At 44.4% G+C, this 17,701-nt stretch overlaps 1 protein-coding gene across 4 annotated transcripts in view; it reads left to right on the forward strand.

Moving 5' to 3' along the window:
- Positions 1–1,096: 1,096 nt before the first annotated feature.
- The window catches only part of st6galnac (ST6 (alpha-N-acetyl-neuraminyl-2,3-beta-galactosyl-1,3)-N-acetylgalactosaminide alpha-2,6-sialyltransferase), a 76,172-nt gene continuing 59,567 nt past the window's right edge, over positions 1,097–17,701 (forward strand). Inside the window, exon 1 of one of the 4 annotated variants that reach the window (XM_080209470.1) lies at positions 1,097–1,329. The gene's annotated coding sequence lies outside the window, so the exon portion shown is untranslated. Of the gene's footprint in view, positions 1,330–3,507; positions 3,609–17,701 lie in introns of those variants that run through there. The other 3 variants (XM_080209471.1, XM_080209472.1, XM_080209473.1) reach the window with 3 other exon arrangements.

The raw sequence follows: 17,701 nt of genomic DNA on the forward strand, positions 1-17,701 counted from the left end.
CAATGAGATCTCCTCTCATTCTTCTAAACTCTAACGAGTACAAGCCCAGTTTATTCAGCCTCTCCTCATAGCTCAACCCCCTCAACTCCGGTATCAGCCTAGTAAACCTCCTCTGCACTCCCTCCAAGGCCAAAATATCTTTGCGCAGGTGCGACGCCCAAAAATGCACACAGTACTCCAGTTGTGGCCTCACCAATGCCCTATATTATCCCACTAATCCCCCTAAACTACACATCTTGGTACAGTAAGGGGTAATTTAGCATGGTCAATCCACCTAACCTGCACATCTTAGCAGTGTGGGAGGAAACCCACACAGACACGGGGAGAATGTGCAAACTCTATCAAGGCTGGAACTGAACCCAAGTCCTGCCACTCTGAAGTGAACTCTGATAAACAGTCATCCAGACCCAAAACATTGGCTCTATTCTCTCTCTCCACAGATGCTGTCAGACCTGCTGAGATTTTCCAGCATTTACTTTTTCGGATTTCCAACATCTGCAGTATTTTGAATTTATCTCAGTTCCACTGGTGGGAGATTACTGTGTGTGAGCTGGCTTATTCCCCTGTTGCTGCATTTTAATGTGATTAGTTCATTGTGTTGAGGGTTTTTCAAAGCAGCAGCGCGACGGAAAAAAAAGTCACTTCTCAAAAAAAAAGTCCCTTTTGTCTGACTCTTGCGAGCTTGGAGGGCAAAACAACGGTAAAGGAATTAGCTGGTCGGCAGAATGGGGGTTAGAAGCAGAAGTTTTGTGGCAGAAAGTTTGCAACAATTATCCAAAGGACGTTCGAGGAATGGGGATAAATTCTTGACACACAAGTTTGGTGCTGACCGGGGAAAGTTATTGTAAAAAGTCTGACACTTGTGAATTTACTATCAAATAATTCGGTTGAACTAAAACCTGGTGTTGTGGGACTTTTTACTGTGTTTACCCCAGTCCAACGCCAGCATATCCACATCAAAGTTACTGTAGCAGGCAACTCAACTTCTGAGGACAACTAGGCTTCCTGCTTGCGAACAACAACTCCTTAACAAGGCTATTTCCTTCCAGAAATGACAAAGCCACGCCCAGGTTGTTTCCCTTGGTGAAATGCATAGAGAAGCGGGTAGCGTTTGGCTGGTGGTCTGAGTACTTTCACGTTTTGTGGACGTCATTTTGTACGAAGTGTTTTTTTTTGAAACGGGAGGGATTTCAAGCTGAACAAATGAAACCCACGGCTGGGGGAGAGGGAGTGTAGAGGTCAGCTTCATGCGGTGTCCACGTTTAATTATAGGTTTTCTGTGTTAACGGGGTGGTGGAGGAGACCCTTCTGATTGTGGCTGCTATTTCAGTGAGTAATGCCTGTGTGGCTGTGGTGTAAGTGGAGAGTGAAACTCTCATTGTCTTGCATGGAAAGTTTTTTTTTGCTGCGTTAAGCTCGTGTGATGAAGTTTTTTTCGCCTCTTGCTGCAAATACAAGCTGGAGCTCTGAGCGTTTTACATGCTGAAACTTGCAGAGCTCCCAGCCACCTACACTTGAGATGTAGACAGTGTGACAAGAGGTAGACCTTCTCCCCAGGAATACCGGATTATTTCCTCCTTTTGTGTATGTGTGTTGTTAAAGGCTGATTAACATGTTGAATCAGTCGTATATCTTGTTTGCACATACCAGCGCAGTGAGACCGTTATCATCAGTGCACGCACACTGGTAAACCCAAGTGGCCCTCCTTTCGTCCCATCTTGTTTAAAGTTTTTATTTATTTGTATTACGAGTAGGCTTACATTAACTGCAGAGAAGTTATTGTGAAAATCCCCGCATTACCACACTCTGGTGCCTGTCCAGGTAGACTTTTTTAAAAAAAAGTTTATTTATTAATGTTACAAGTAGGCTTACATTAACACTGCAGTGACGTTACTGGGAAAATCCCCTAGTCGCCTTACGCCAGTGCCTGTTGGGGTACACAGAGTGAATTTAGCATGGCCAGTACAACTCAACAACGTGGCTTTCAGACTGTGGGATGCAGACACAGGGAGAATGTGCAAACTCCACACACAGTGACCCAAGCTGGGAATCGAACCCAGGTCCCTGGTGCTGTGAGACGGCAGTGCTAACCGCTGTGCCACCTTGAGCATTATACCCAGCTCCAGGCAGCAGATTGCACAGTTAGGAGGTAGATTCTTGTGAGGAACGGCTAACAGAGAGTTATAGAAAAGATCACCTGGAATATGATACTTTAGTCTAAAGTTGAGGTGGGGAGACAGAACAAAAAAATCTACTCCAGGATTTTGGGTGGGATTTTCATAGCTTTGCTCGTCCAGAGGCTGGAAAATCCCATCTGAGGGCGAAGGACCTTCCCATTGTCTGCCCCTCGCCTGCTCTGATTCTGGTGGTGGGTGAATTCTGGCGTTGATATCAGAACTTTTCCTTTGATTCCCCTTTGTCCCAAGATCTATATCTAACTGCTTCTTGAAAACATTCAATGTTTTGGCCGCAATTGCTTTCTGTGGTGGTGAATTCCACAGTCTGACCGTTCTGTCTCTGGGTGAAGAAATTACTCCTTGTCTCTGTCCTAAATGGTCTACCCTGTATCCTCAGACTGTGACCCCTGATTCTGGACACCCTCACCATTGGGAACATACTTCCTGCATCTACCCTGTCTAGTCCTGTTAGAGTTTTGTATGTTTCTGAGATTTCTCCCCCACCTCCCCCCATCATTCTTCTGAACTCCAGCTGAACGGTGATGTTCATTTCAGGATTAACGGGTTTTTTGGCAGTGGCCAATTCTTTATGACTGAGGTGGTACAGTGGTTAGCAGTGCTGCCTCACAGCTCCAGGGACCTGGGTTCGATTCCTGGCTTGGGTCACTGTCTGTGCAGACTCCGCACATGCTCCCTGTGTCTGTGTGGGTTTCCTCCGGATGCTCCGGTTTCCTCCCACCGTCCAAAGATGTGCGGGTTAACTGCATTGGCCATGCTAAATTGCTCCTTAGTGTCTCAGGATGGATCGGTTAGAGGGATTGGTGGGGTAAATATGTGGGGTTATGGGGCTAGGGCCTGGGTAGGATTGTGGTTGCTGCATACTTGATGGGCAGAATAGCCACCTTCTGCACTATAGGGTTTCTATGAAGGGCTTTGAGTGTGCAGTTTGTTGGAATTAAGTTTTACACTAGTGTTGCCAGCCCTCCAGGGTTAGATTTGGAGTGTTTAGGACACTACTGTGTGCGATGCTGGAGAAAAATCTTCAGGATGTTAATTTGTTAAAAATTTCCTTTGAATATTATCTTTAGCAGATATAAAAATATTGAAAGGGCAGCTCGGATTGGGTAGGGCTATTTGGCTGGCAATCAAGCATTGTCCAATTGGGTGATGAGTGTGCTCTCTAATTGACGTAGGGAGACAGCGCGATGTGTTGGCCAACTAATGGCTGGAGTGTGGGAGCAAGTCGTGTGATGAAACTTCCTGGAGTACATTTAATCACCGTTGTTGTTTTACGATTGCATAAAACGTAACTTTCAGGGTACTTATCTTAAAAGTTTCCTTGTGTTGGATCAGTTCATTTTGCGCAGTCTGTGTGTGTGTCCACTCTGTTACTGGCTGGTGACAGAGTGACTGGAACAATTAAAGATATTAGTAAGTAGCAGCTACGGATAATGTATGCAGTACTCTTTCAGGTGGGGGTGGGAGGGCTTAAGCCGGTTAAAGTGTATCAGTTACCTTGATATTTATACAAATTTCAGATTCCTTTTATTTGTGTTAATCCGATAGGAGTACTTTATACGGGCAAAGTAAGAATGATTCAAATACCCAATGATTGATGTAAACTTTGATTAGGATACCAGGTCAGAACCTGTAGGTACTTATCTCATTCTTTTTAGAAAGCCACGGTTGAATCTGCACCCCTTTGTTTTCTTGGGCAGTGCATCACAGGTTTTAACTACTTCCCGTACAGAGAAGTTTCTCGTGTCACCGCTGCAGCTCTTGCTAATCTCCTTAAATTGGTCACCTCTGATTTTTTTGGTCCTTCTGCTGCTGCGAACTCTTTCTCTCCGTGTCACTGGAGTTTGCACATTTTCTGCGTGGGTTCCCTCCGGGTGCTCTGGTTTCCTCCCACACTCCAAAGATGTTCAGTTTAGATGGATTGGCCATGGTAAAATATGTAGGAATACAGGGATAAGGTGAGGGAGGAGGGCCTGGGTAAAAAACAGTAGTGAGTCAGTGCAGACTCGACGGGCTGAACAGACTTTGCTGCCCTGTAAGGATTCTACGATTCCGTCTATACCCCTTCGTCATGTTGAATACCTCTATCAAATCTACTTTCAGCCTACGCTTTGCCAGTGGACCAAGTAAACTTAAGCCCCCATCCCTGAAACTATTGTCGTAAATCTTTTCTGAACTCTCCCTAAATCCTTCGCTTCCTTGCTTTTGTGTCCTTGCTGCTAGTTAAAGCCAAGGATCCTGTATGCCTTTTGTTTTGAACCATTTCTCAACCTGGCCTTACATTTTTAATGGCTTGTGAATATTGCACCCATTATTTTATGTTGCCTCCTTATTGTTTCCACTGAAATGTATCAAGTTTCGTTGCAATAAGTTTCATCTGTCACATGTCTGCCTACTCTGGTGTTCATTTTGAAAGGGAGAACACGAGAAACTATTATTTAAATGGAGAAAAGTCGCAACACAAAGGGACTTGGGGGTGCACAACACGGAAAGCACACAGTTGCAGTAGGGAACCTGAAAGGCTAATGGAATGTTGACCCTATTTTAAAGGGTTTAGAGTGTAAGAGTTGGGAAGTCTTGCTGTGACTGTACAAGGTACTGGTGAGGCCACATCTGGAGTCCTGTTGGCAGTTTTAATCCCCTTCTAATTTAAGAAAATATTATTTCATTGAGGCAGTTCCGAGAAGGATCACTAGGATGGTCTGCGGTATGGAGGGATTGTCTTTGAGGAAAGGTTAAACAGGTTATGACTCTACTCGTTGGAATTTTGAGGTGATCTCATTGAAACATGTTGGATTCTTAATTGGCTTGACAGGGTGACACAGTGGCACACTGGTTAGCACTGCTGCCTCACAGCGCCAGAGACCCAGGTTCAACTCTCGGCTTGGGTCACTGTCTGTGTGAAGTTTGCACATTTTCCCTGTGTTTGCGTGAGTTTCCTCTGGTTTCTCCCCTCACTCCAAAGGTGGCCAGCTAAATTGCCCCTTACTGTCAGGGGGAATGAGCTAGGGTAAATGCACAGTTATGAGGATAGGGCAGGATTGTGTTCAATGGCCCAAATGGCTTCCTTCAGCGCTGTAGGGATTCTATGACAGGACCAATGCTGTGAGAATATTTCTCACCATGGGAGAGTCTAGGACCAGGGGGCATAGCCTCAGAATGAAGGGGTGCAGTTCAGGACTTTGAGTCTTTGGGACTCTTTGCCGCAGACGGCTGTGGGGGCAGAGTCCGTGTGTATGTTTAAGATCGAGATGGATAGATTTTTGATCAGTAAGGGAATCAAAGGTTATGGGGAAAGGTCAGGAAAGTGGGCGTGAGGAATGTTGGATCAGCCACGATCCGGTTGAATAGCAGAGCAGGCTCGAGGGGCTGGATGGTCTACCTGTCTATCGATATTAACTGTGAAAAGGATAATACTTCCAAATTCTGTGTCAGTCGTTGTTTTGAAACAGTGTCTTGTGCACTGAAGTTTGAGGATGCCTTGTGGCGCAGTGGGTAGTATCCCTGCTTCTGAGTTTGTGTCTTTATATGCCCCGTTTGTGAACAGAACTCCCACTTACCTGATGAAGGGACAGCACTCTGAAAGCTAGTGACTTGTGCTACCAAATAAACCTGTTGGACTTTAAGCGGGTGAGACTTCTTACTGTGTTCAATTCCCATCCCAAGGACCAAGGAAAGTGCGTTAATAATTTGCTGGTTGAGAATCAACCAGCAAATATTTCCAACACATGCCAGTGACAGGTGGAATTAGTGGAGATTTCTGGTCAGCCATATTGATGGGAAGAAAGCTGGAGCCTCTACCATTACTCTGTGTGGTCCTGTGCTTGCTAGGTGTCATCAGCTGCCAACCACCATACCTAGATTTTTAAAATTCTCATCCCTGGTTTCGATCCTTGCCCCATAATCTTTGACCCTCCCTCTACAATCCTCTGCGTTTGTTCAATTCTGTCCATTTTTGCAGCTCTCCTTCCTCAGTGCACACCTGGTGGTCATGCCTACAGTTGCCTCGATACCAACCTCTTGAGTTCCTTCCTTGTATTTCTTAACCTTTAATTTAAGCCAGTCTTTAGAAAATGATAATTTGATCCACCTTTTTCAACTTTGCTTACTCTTGATTTGCTTTGCTTTGTGTGAAGCAAGAGTATCCACAGCCCTGTTTGGTAGGAAATGCCAGGGTTTTTGAGTCCGCTACGGTTAAGAAGTGGTGATATGTTTCGATGGTATGTGTCCTGGAGGGGAGCTTACCAATTGCTTCCCCCCTGCCCTCCCTCTGCCGATGTGTCTGCCATCTTTGTTCTCCAAGTGGTGTTGGTCGCAGGTCTGAAAGCTGCTGGCAAAGGAACCTTAGCGAGTAGCAGCAGTGCATCTGGTGAATGGGATATATTTCTGACACTGCGCATGGGTGATGGAGAGAGTGAATGTTTAAAATAGCGGATGGGATGCCAATCAAGTAGGCTGCTTGGTCCCTGGGTAGTAAATATTGTTGGAACTGCACTCATCGAAGTGGATGTCAATATACAGTCACGTTTTATAGGTGAGGGAATTTATTTAGCAGATTGTGATTAGCAGGGTGGGTAAGGAGTATCGGTGGGTGCAGTGTATTTAGATTTTTGAAAACGCAAACATAGAATCCCGACAGTGCAGAAGGAGGCCATTTGGCCCATCGAGTCTGCACCAACAACAATCCCACCCAGGCCCTATCCCCATAAGCCCATGTATTTACCCTGCTAATCCTTCTGACACTAAGGGGCAATTTAGTACGGTCAACCCACCTAATCTACACATCTTTGAACTGTGGGAGGAAACCAGAGCACCCGGAGGAAACCCACACAGAAACGGGGAGAATGTGCAAACTCCACACAGACAGTCACCTGAGGCTGGAATTGAACCCAGGTCCTTGGTGCTGTGAAGCAGCAGTGCTAACTAACCACTGTGCCACCCCAAAATTAGAGATCATGTGATTGAAGGTAATGTGTTAACTTGGATTGAGAATTGGTTAACAAACAGAAAATGGCGAGTACGACTAAGTAAGTACTGTTCAATCTTCTAGGCAGCAACACATGGGATATGGCAAAGCTCAGTACCTGGGCTCCCGCTGTTTACAATCTATAGGACTCACCTGAGGGCCTGAATATAATGTATCCGGATTGTTGTTGACACTTCCCGGCTAACAGGAGGACACAAAGAAACTGCAAAGGGATATTGAGAGATTGAGTGAGTGGGCAAGAATGTTCCTTGTCTGTGAAATATCTTGAGATAGAATCAGAGGTTTACAGCATGGAAACAGGCCCTTCGGCCCAACTTGTCCATGCTGCCCTTTTTTCTTTCAAACCCCTAAGTTAGTCCCAACTGCCTGCATTTGGCCCATATCCCTCTATACCCATTTTACCCAAGTTGGGATGAAGAATTACAGTGAGAATATCTTAAACCTTATGGTGAGGGGAAATTGCTTTAATTTTTCCAAAGCAGCCCCTCGTTATGAAGATCTTCAACCACTTCATTATTTGGTTAAAATGATCATGGTTTGGGGGGGGGTCCCCAGGGTATAATTTGCATGTCCGCTAAATCTCAGAGCTGCATAAGCTATCCTTTTCGTGTAGCTATATGTAATCCCTCCTGCTCAGTCCTTGCATTAACTCATCCATTTCAATCCTAATATTTAAGATCTTAAGCCCTGCAATGTGATGTGTGCAGGAAGAAAGTAAGTTAGTTGCTGAGTTAGCAGTACCTTTTGCACTCCTATATTTGAATATGCCCACCTTGATGTTTTCAAAGGCTAACACAAGGCTGAGCATTATCCATGGAAATTGTTAAGCTGAATGAAAGCCAGTTATCTCCACAGCGCAGAGTCTCAGGCCTTGAACATTCAGAATAAACCGAAATGGGGAATAAGTAATGGAGCAGAATAGAATCTGGTACTTATTACTAATTTGATTTGTTATTGTCATATTATTATACAGTGAATAGTGTTGTTTCTTGTGCGCTTTATAGACAAAGCATACCATTCATTGACTCTGTCTACACTTCAGAAATGGAGATTCTCCTTTCTTGCATCTCTGTAAAACCTTGATGTCTGTGTTGATATGCGCAATCTTCTTGGAGATCCTCTCCACTTGGATCCGGCAGTTTGCGGTGTTGATAGTAGTCATGATGTGGAGATCTACACTTCGGAAAAGCAGCCAACGTAATTAAGGACCCCACGCACGCCGGACATTCTTTCTTCCACCTCTTTCCATTGGGAAAAAGATACAAAAGTCTGAGGTTACGTACCAACTGACTCAAGAACAGCTTCTTCCCTGCTGCCGTCAGACTTTTGAATGGACCTACCTCTCACTAAATTGATCGTTCTCTACACCCTAGCACTTTTCCTTCTCAGTGAACGGTATGCTTTGTTTCTTGCATGCTATACAGACAATACTTTTCACTATACTAATACATGTGACAATAATAAATCAAATTCATAGAGAAAGAAAGGGTGCAGAATGTAGTGTTAGTCATGACTAGAGTGTAGAGAAAGATCAACTTAATACGAGGTAGGTCCACTCAGAAGTCAGCAGGGAAGAATCTATTCTTGAGTCGGTTGGTACATGACCTCACTTCTTTATTTTTTCTGGACAGAAGAAGGTGGAAGAGAGAATGTCCGGGGTACGTGGGGTCCTTATTACGGTGGCTGCTTTTCCGAGTCAGCAGGAAATGTAGACAGTGGATGAGAGGTTGGTTTGTTTGATGGACTGGGCTACGATGGGAAATGTTGGCTGCAGATCGTTTTCTGCTGATTTTTTAAGAGCTCGAGTGAGGGGAAAGGAATTGGAGAGGTTCAAAATGGGTCTGAACTGTGGGAGGAAACCGGAGCACCCAAAGGAAACCCACGCAGAACTGGGGAGAATGTGCAAGGGGTGAGGAAACAGGAGCTGCGCACGTCTCCACGGCAGAAAGCACTCCACCGTTTGGCACACAATCGATATTCTCATTCAGGAAGACCATGATGATTGGTGTGGGAATTGAAACCTCTCACTGGCACAGCGCAGGCTGCTGTTCCAAGGATTCCATTGTGAGATTAGAGAAGTGAGCCAGGCAGTGAGTGCCTCACTGGAGACTGCTCAATGCTCGGACCACTTGCCAATAGTGTAAATGCTCCACTTTTCAGGTCCCCTCACCTTGAGGAACACACAAACTAAGACCAACACCTGAAGCGCGTGCGTGCAGTTATGTGAACCAGATTGAAAGGAGATAACATCTAAGTGTTTAGAGAGAGCTGTTCACCAGCTCTTGTGGCTTTGGGTGAGGAAACAAGAACTGCAATGCAATGCGATGTGATTTTTTTTTTGGTCACAGGTGTAGTAACTATGCTGAGGTAGCAAGGAGGCATGTAGATCCTGACCTAGTGCAGAATCCAAATGCCTCATCCTGCCATGAAACCAAATGCTGTAGGTTTGGAAGTGCCAGACCTGACCTCCTTTGACCTGGCCTCCATCGAGATGCCTTGTATCAATGGTGTCTAGTCTTTCCCACAAGAGGAAACATTCTCTCTCTCTCTCTCTCTATATCCACTTCACCATTGTAAAGACCTCTGCTAGGTCACTTTTCAGTTTATTAGCGTCACAAGTCAGCTTATGTTAACGCTGCAATGAAGTTAGTGTGAAAATCCCCTGGTTGCCACACTCCGGTGCCTGTTTGGGTGCACTGAGGGAGAATTTAGCACGGCCAATGCACCTAACCAGCATAACGGCTTTTGGACTGTGGGAGGAAACCCATGCAGACATGGGGAGAATGTGCAGATTCCGCACAGACGGTGACCCAAGCTGGGAATCGAACTTGGGTCCCTGACATTGAGGTAGCAGTGCCAACCACTGTGCCATCATGCCACCCCCAGCCTCTTGGCCTTTTTTTTGAGAGAATTGACTCAGTCCGTCAATCCTTCCCTGATACGTAAACCTGCTCATTTCTGGTATCATCCTTGTAAATCTTTTGCTCTCTGTCCACTGCCTTTATATCCTTTTTAGAATTCGGCGAACAGAATTGTGCTGTATTTTTGATTCTGAAATTCAATTTTAATCGTCTACTCTCTCTTACCTTTTTTAATGAACAAATCGGTATTTTTGTTGGAGATGGTGGCACTATGCAAATGTCACTGGATTCGGCTAACGCCCTGGGGACATGGGTTCAAATCCCACCATAGCAGTTGGTAGAATTTAAATTAAATCTGGAATTGAAAGTTAGTCAGTGATGGTGACCATTGCTTATTGTAAAAAACCTATTTGGTTCACTGATGCTTGTTAGGAGAAGGAAATTGGCCATCCTTACCTGATCTGGCCTATGTGTAACTCCAGACCCATCTCAGTGAGACTCGTAACTGCACCTGATATGGTCCAGGGCCCAGCTCAAGGGCACTGGGGCAACGAATGTTGGCCTTGACAGTGACTCCCATGAAAGAAAAAGCAAGATTTTTCACTTCTGAACTCCTTGGTGATATGTTTATCTCGACATGTTCTTGAGTTAGGTTTGGCTGTGAGGTGTGTTGGCACGTCCTGAGAGTAAATAATTTGCCATGTCAATACAACTAGTTTTCTTTGTTGAGAACACTCCCTTGTCTGAAATGTTCTTCAGATAAAACTTTAAACCAAGGGTTTTTCCTGCTTTGTTTTGATGGTTTGAGTTCATATTTAAACAAAAAAAAACATCCCCTGGACTTATTTGGGGAGCACAGTAGGAAGTCTCACAACACTGACTTTAACCTGGTGTTCTGAGACTTCTTACTGTGCTTACCCCAGTCTAACGCTGGCATCGCCACATTATTTGGCACAGAGCAGCTTGCATTCTGTGAATGGGTGCCAGTTAATGTTCCTTCCTTGACACGGCATGGTAGCACAGTGGTTGGCACTGCTGCTTCACAGCTCCAGGGACCTGGGTTCAAATCCTGGCTCAGATCACTGTCTGTGTGGAATTTGCACATTCTCCTCGTGTCTGCTTGGGTTTCCTCTGGTTTCCTCGCACAGTCCAAAGATGTGTGGGTTAGGTTGACTAGCCATGCTAAAATTGTCCCTTAGTGTCCTGGCGTGTGTAGGTTAGAGGGATTAGTTGGTAAATGTGTAGGGATAGGGCCTGGATGGGATTGTGGTCAGTGCAGACTCGATGGGCCGAAGGGTCTCTTTCTGCACTGTAGGGTTTTATGTTCTAGTTGGGTCACGTAGATCCACTAGTCACTTGGATAGTGAAGGGCTGAATGACATTTCTCATCTATTGTTTGTGGGATCTTGCTGCTCTATTTGCATCACAATTCATGTCATCTGAAGTGAGGCCTATTAAGTATACAACTTGAAACTTGCCATTCACAAGTGTAGACTATTTAGTATTTTCTAATGGTTGTATTGCCCCATATTTAACTCTCGTACATACGTCATTTATAGTTCTACCTATGTTACTGATTCCTCCACACACCACAACACTTTGTTCCTCCCCTCTCACTCTATGTTCATCCCCAACCACAAGTCAATGTCTTTAGCCCGAGTCGCAGGCAGACAAAATAGTGGAGGTCCTAATCTTGCCTGACCATCTCCCCTGACTATCCTCTCCCCAATCTCTACCCCGTTTCGTTTTCATACCCTTCCACTTGGATGTCTTCCTGCACCATGGTGCCATGCTTAGTTTGCCCATCCACCCTACAGTCCTTGTGCTCACCCACGCAGGTAGTGAATAGCTTGTAACTGTTGGTCAAAGACCAGAACTGAGGCTTTTCCATGAACAAAATGCCACATCCCTGTTGTGGGGAATTTGAAAAGGGGGCCAACTTATGCCCAAAAACTTACTTGATGCAAAAAAAAAAGTAGTCCCTGCTCAAAAAACATAACGAAATTTATTTAAAATGTAAAGTCAAACAAAACAAACGTACATCTGTCCTGGAGACCGTCAAAGGGTTACACAGCTCTGGTTCAGACTTTTAAGATCTGAGGCACTAAGCCAAGTTATAAATCGGTTATCGGATTCTGTTATCTATAATTACGCTATCCCATTACCTAAAGATTGATGTAATTTAACAATTATACACAATACATACTTTGTCAGATACTCTGGCCAATCACAATGTGCCACCCAGTATAATGCTTTTTCACTGGTCCATTTAATACAGATATCACCCTTTATCCTGGCAACGTTAACTTCCCGAGTGAGACACCCATAGGCGCGCTCCCCGAAGGTCAAAATGAAGTTTTCCACAGGCGCCTTGCCAGATGAGTAGACACGTAAACCTTGGGCCCTAGGAACGTATCTATTCTGTGTCGAGACAATGAACGCCACTATTAGTAAAGTTACGTTTATTCCACATATGCAACAATTCTAATATCTCTCTAACAACTAAGGGACATTCATCCCATATTCTAACCCTCTGACCTAAACTATTATCCGGCATTTTGTTCTTGGCCAAAGTGAACAATGTATTAAAATGAATTCAATACTTTGAGACACACACACACACACACACTTTAAAATCATATTTACTTGTTTTAATAGTTGCTACATTCACAGATGAGCAAACTGTCCACGTTAACTTGTAAGGAATTATTTAACCCCTTCCTTGCTATGCTGTCTCCCTAAAGACTACCTCCGTCTGTGAATCTCACCAACTAAGTTGAAATTCCCTTCTACAATCCCCCATACCTTCCTGGCTCACTGTCACACCCTTCTGTCCCTGACTGTTGGTTAAACGGTTACTGCATGCTGCTTGCCCTGTTATGCCTGTCTGACCTTAGTTATTTGTTTGATTCTTCTTCTCTTAGGAAAGTCTATTTGATTTAGTTACAGATTTAGTAGTGTGATGGTACGTGACAGTTTTTCAACGTAACAAAGATAAAACAAAAACACTTACCTGCTACTGAAGGGAAGGCAAAAAGAATAAAAAGCAGTACCTCCTTCTGTTTCTGCACCAAATTCCCAACTTCAGCACTTTGGGAAATAGAGTATTTCCTAACACTCTGTGCTGAGTCCAGAAGGATGTAAAATTTATATATTAGTGTCACAAGTAGGCTTACTTTAACACTGCAATGCAGCTACTGTGAAAATCCCCTAGTCACCACACTCCGGCACCTGTTTGGGTACACAGGGAGAATTTAGATGGCTAGTCTGCTTAACCTACACGTCTTTCAGACTGGAGGAGGAAACCAGAGCACCTGGAGGAATCTTGTACAGACGTGGAGAGAAGGTAGGGACTGCACAGTGACCCAAGCCGGGAATCAAACGTGGGTCTCTGGCACTCTGAGGTAGCAGCTCTAACCACTGTCCCACCGTGTGTGCCACAAAAGATCCTTGAGGTTGAGCCTTGTTACGGGCCAAGGATGGTGAGGTCGGAGTGAGTGCAAGGCAGAGAACTGAAGTGGCAAGTGACGATGCTCAGGGGCGCACTTTGTGGACTGAAAGGAAGTGTTCTGCAAAACTTTCACATACTCTCTGCATTTGATATCCTCGATGTGGAGGAGATCACATTGTGAGCAGCACATCCAGCATACATGGAAGTGCGTGTAAATCACTGTTTCACCTGGAAGGAATGTTTGGGGACAAGGACAGGGAGCAGGTGAAAGGGCAACTGCTGCACCTCCAGTGTTTGCGTTGTTCAGGGCACAGTTAGTGGTGAAAGCTGAACTGTTCAAATCCCAAATGGGAAACGTGAAACAACTACATTTGCGTTTGTGTACAAATCGCAAACACAATCAGGAGTGAAATCCAGAAATGATATCCCCAACAACTTGAGATGATTTTACAGTGAAGTAAATGTTTGTTAAGAAATGGTGGAAAACCCTAAACTCAAACAGAAATACATTATAGGTAAGAGAGTGCCTTCACACATTACCAATACTTTAAACGCTTCCGAACATTCTTCATTTAATTACTTATCGAGCTAAATTTCCTCAAACTGTTTAGTAACACCTTACAGATTGTAAAGTCTATAAAAATCCTGTAACTTTTACGCTGCCTTTCAGTGTCTCTTGAGGCGCACTCTTGAGATTTCTCGTCAGTTGACTTTTCGGATTTAATTTCATTCACTAGACTTGCTCGGAGTTAACTAACTGTTTCTGATGATGCCTCAGATCTGTCTTCTTCATAGGTTTCAATGTTTCTCCCAATACATTCATTCCATTTGATCTCAAATCAATTCTGTATGATAATGTAACTTAATCTATTCATTTTAACCTTTAGAATTTAAAAGTAAACTCCCTTTATCCATACTTTATCTATGACATCTTTTATTCACCCCTTTCATGTCTTATCCTTTGAACCACAATATCTATTCCTGTTCTAGAACCATCCTGACCTAACTTGCCTTAGGTTTACATGCATTTGAAGTTTTTCCTGGCTTATTATCACATCAAACTCTCAATTTCCCACAGTTACTCAGTCCCTTGCTATAATTATCATTTACCTATCCTGACAGTTTAAACATAACCATCACGCAAACCAGCCTCCCATCCATTGACTCTGTCTACACTTCCTGCTGCCTCGGCAAAGCAGCCAGCATAATTAAGGACCCCATGCACCCCGGACATTCTCTCTTCCACCTTCTTCCTTCGGGAAAAAGATACAAAAGTCTGAGGTCACGTACCAACTGACTCTAGAACAACTTCTTCTCTGCTGCTGTCAGATTTTTGAATGGACTTGCCTGGCATTAAGTTGATCTTTCTCTACACCTTAGGTATGACTGCTACATTACAGTCCGCACTCTCTCGTTTCCTTCTCTACGAACGGTATGTTTTGTCTGTATAGTGAGCAAGAAACAGTACTTTTCACTGTATGTTAATTAATATGACATGCTGCCCGACTGAATTAAAACCTCCTGCCCTTCTGGGGACCATATCCCTCTATTCCCATCCTATTCACGTATTTGTCAAGAAGCCCTTAAAAGTCACTACCGTATCTACTTCCACTACTTCCCCCGGCAACGAGTTCCAGGCACCCACCGCCCTCTGTGTAAAACAAAAACAAAGCTTGCCTCGTACATCTCCTTTTAAACCTTGTCCCTCCCACCTTAAACGTGTGCCCCCTAGTAATTGACCCTTCTTTTCCCCCCTGGTCTGTTCTCAGTCTCCCCTCCCTATCACGGTGATCCGATGCCCCTCCTGGACTGTGTGTGATGCGCGCAGAATGTCATTTCCTCAGAGGAGCGAATGTGCAGGAGTGAAATATTCCTGCTAGCACGGTTTATGAATCACCGTGTCAAGCAGGATTTAAATCCTGGTTATCTATGCTGGCTCAGTTGTGTAGCACATGGGAGAAATTAGTTTTGCTAATGTGGAACATTTATAGAAACTACACTTTGAGACATGGGGCTTGATAAATGTTGGAATTGGTGTCATCACCCTTGTGCATGCAATGTAATTCATTTTAATTCGTTCAAAACCTCTGATCGTGGACCAGCATTTGACTGTTCTCAGATTGGTTATCCCTGAATAAATTCTTCAGACTGCTCTCCAAGTGTTTTATTTCTGTTTCCTCTGATCTGTGTGACTGGTTCACTGCAAATCGTTAGTAATTACTCAGGGCAGAGCTGCGTTCGGCCACTTCTGTTAGGGATTAAATTTCTGGAACCTTTTCTAAAAGCCGCCCCAATCATTTTGTCTTGTCTTTGATTTCTGTGCTTTTTAAATTCCTGGTTGGGGAGAGACGCTTCTTCTTCAGTTTGGATAGACGTTCCTGCCTCTGAAATACTCCTGCCTCACTTTTACTGTGACTTAACTAAACAAAACGTTTTCTGTTTGTTTTGTTTGGCTGATTGTAAACTAAATATGACACGCACTTAGGAGGGAGTTTAAATTTTACCTTATCACTTCAAAATCTAGAGGGATTTAATTTTTTAAATTAGCTTTGTTTTAAAAAGAATCTAATTTCAGAAGTCATACCCTACTCCATAAACTGTAACTGGCAAGTGCCAGAATTATTCTCATGAGTCACAGTGTGAATGCATTATCCCAAAACAATGGTTGTCCAGTGTTTTTGCTTGAATAACTTCGTAGAATCCTACAGTGCTGAAGGAGGCCATTCAGCCCATTGAGTCTGCACCAACCACAATCCCAGCCAGGCCCTATCCTCATAACCCCATGCACTTACCCTGGCTAGACTCCCTGACTTTTTAAGGGGCAATTTAACATGGCCAATCCACCTAACCTGCACATCTTTGGACTTCTTTCCTAATTAATTAATGATCAAGTCGAGGTGTGAATAGTATTTTAATAAGGTTTCTAAGGGCCATTAGTATTTAGTCATCACGATTAGCGAGATGGGTATGCCTGTTTTCTGACTACAGGTTCACTCTATCCTCGTGAACTTCCCTGCTGGTTGGGATAGCCAGCTGTACTGCACTTCACCCAATCTCCCAACCCCTACACCAATCTCTCTTCCCCCTCCCCTGGTTACCACTCATTCATAGAACATAGAACATTACAGCACAGAACAGGCCCTTCGGCCCACAATGTTGCGCCGACCAATTAAAAAGCAATGACCTTCTAACCTAAACCAATCCCTTTCCATCCATAAACCTAACCACGGATCTCTTAAACGCCCCCAAACTAGGCGCATTTACAACTGCAGCAGGCAGGGCATTCCAATCCCTCACCACCCTCTGGGTAAAGAACCTACCTCTGACATCCGTCCTATAACTACCCCCCCTTAATTTAAAGCTATGCCCCCTCGTGCTAGCTTTCTCCATCCGAGGAAAAAGGCTATCACTGTCCACCCTATCTAAACCTCTAATCATCTTATATGTTTCAATAAGGTCCCCCCTTAGCCACCTTCTTTCCAACGAAAACGACCTCAAATCCCTCAGTCTCTCCTCATAGGACCTCCCCTCCATACCAGGCAACATCCTGGTAAACCTCCTCTGCACCCTCTCCAATGCCTCCACATCCTTCCTATAATGTGGGGACCAGAACTGCACACAGTACTCCAAGTGCGGCCGCACCAGAGTTTTGTACAGTTGCAACATGACACTGCGGCGTGGACACTCACCTGTGTGCAAGGCCCTCTTGGTCAGGGGAGACTATCACGATCCTTTTTGGGAATCTCTGTGAATCCTCAGGAGTCTGTGGGGATGAGGATGGGGGGAATCCCGTTGATACTTACAGAATACTGAAAGGCTTGGATGGAGTGGGTGTGGGGAAAATGTTTCCATCAGTTGGTGAGATTAGATTACCAGGACACAGCCTCAGAATAAAGGGACAACCCTTTAGAACTGAGATGAGGAGGAATCTCTTCAGGAAGAGGGTGGTGGTCTATGGGATTCATTGCCACAGAAGGTTGTGGAGACCAGGTGCATTTAAGACTGAGGAAGGATAGGTTCTTGATGGCAAGGGGACCAAAACTAATGGTGGGAGAATGGGGTTGAGAAATTTATCAATATTATTGAATGGTGGAGCAGACTTGATGGGCCACATGGCCTAATTCTGCTTCTATATCTTTGGGGTCCCAGTCTGTGAATTGCTGTCCTGAAATACTGTAGAGGCAGCGTGTGTGTGTGTGTGTGTGTG

This window comes from Carcharhinus amblyrhynchos, chromosome 21, assembly GCF_965287045.1.
Source record: "Carcharhinus amblyrhynchos chromosome 21, sCarAmb.v2.hapA, whole genome shotgun sequence".
Taxonomy (NCBI): Eukaryota; Metazoa; Chordata; class Chondrichthyes; order Carcharhiniformes; family Carcharhinidae; genus Carcharhinus; species Carcharhinus amblyrhynchos.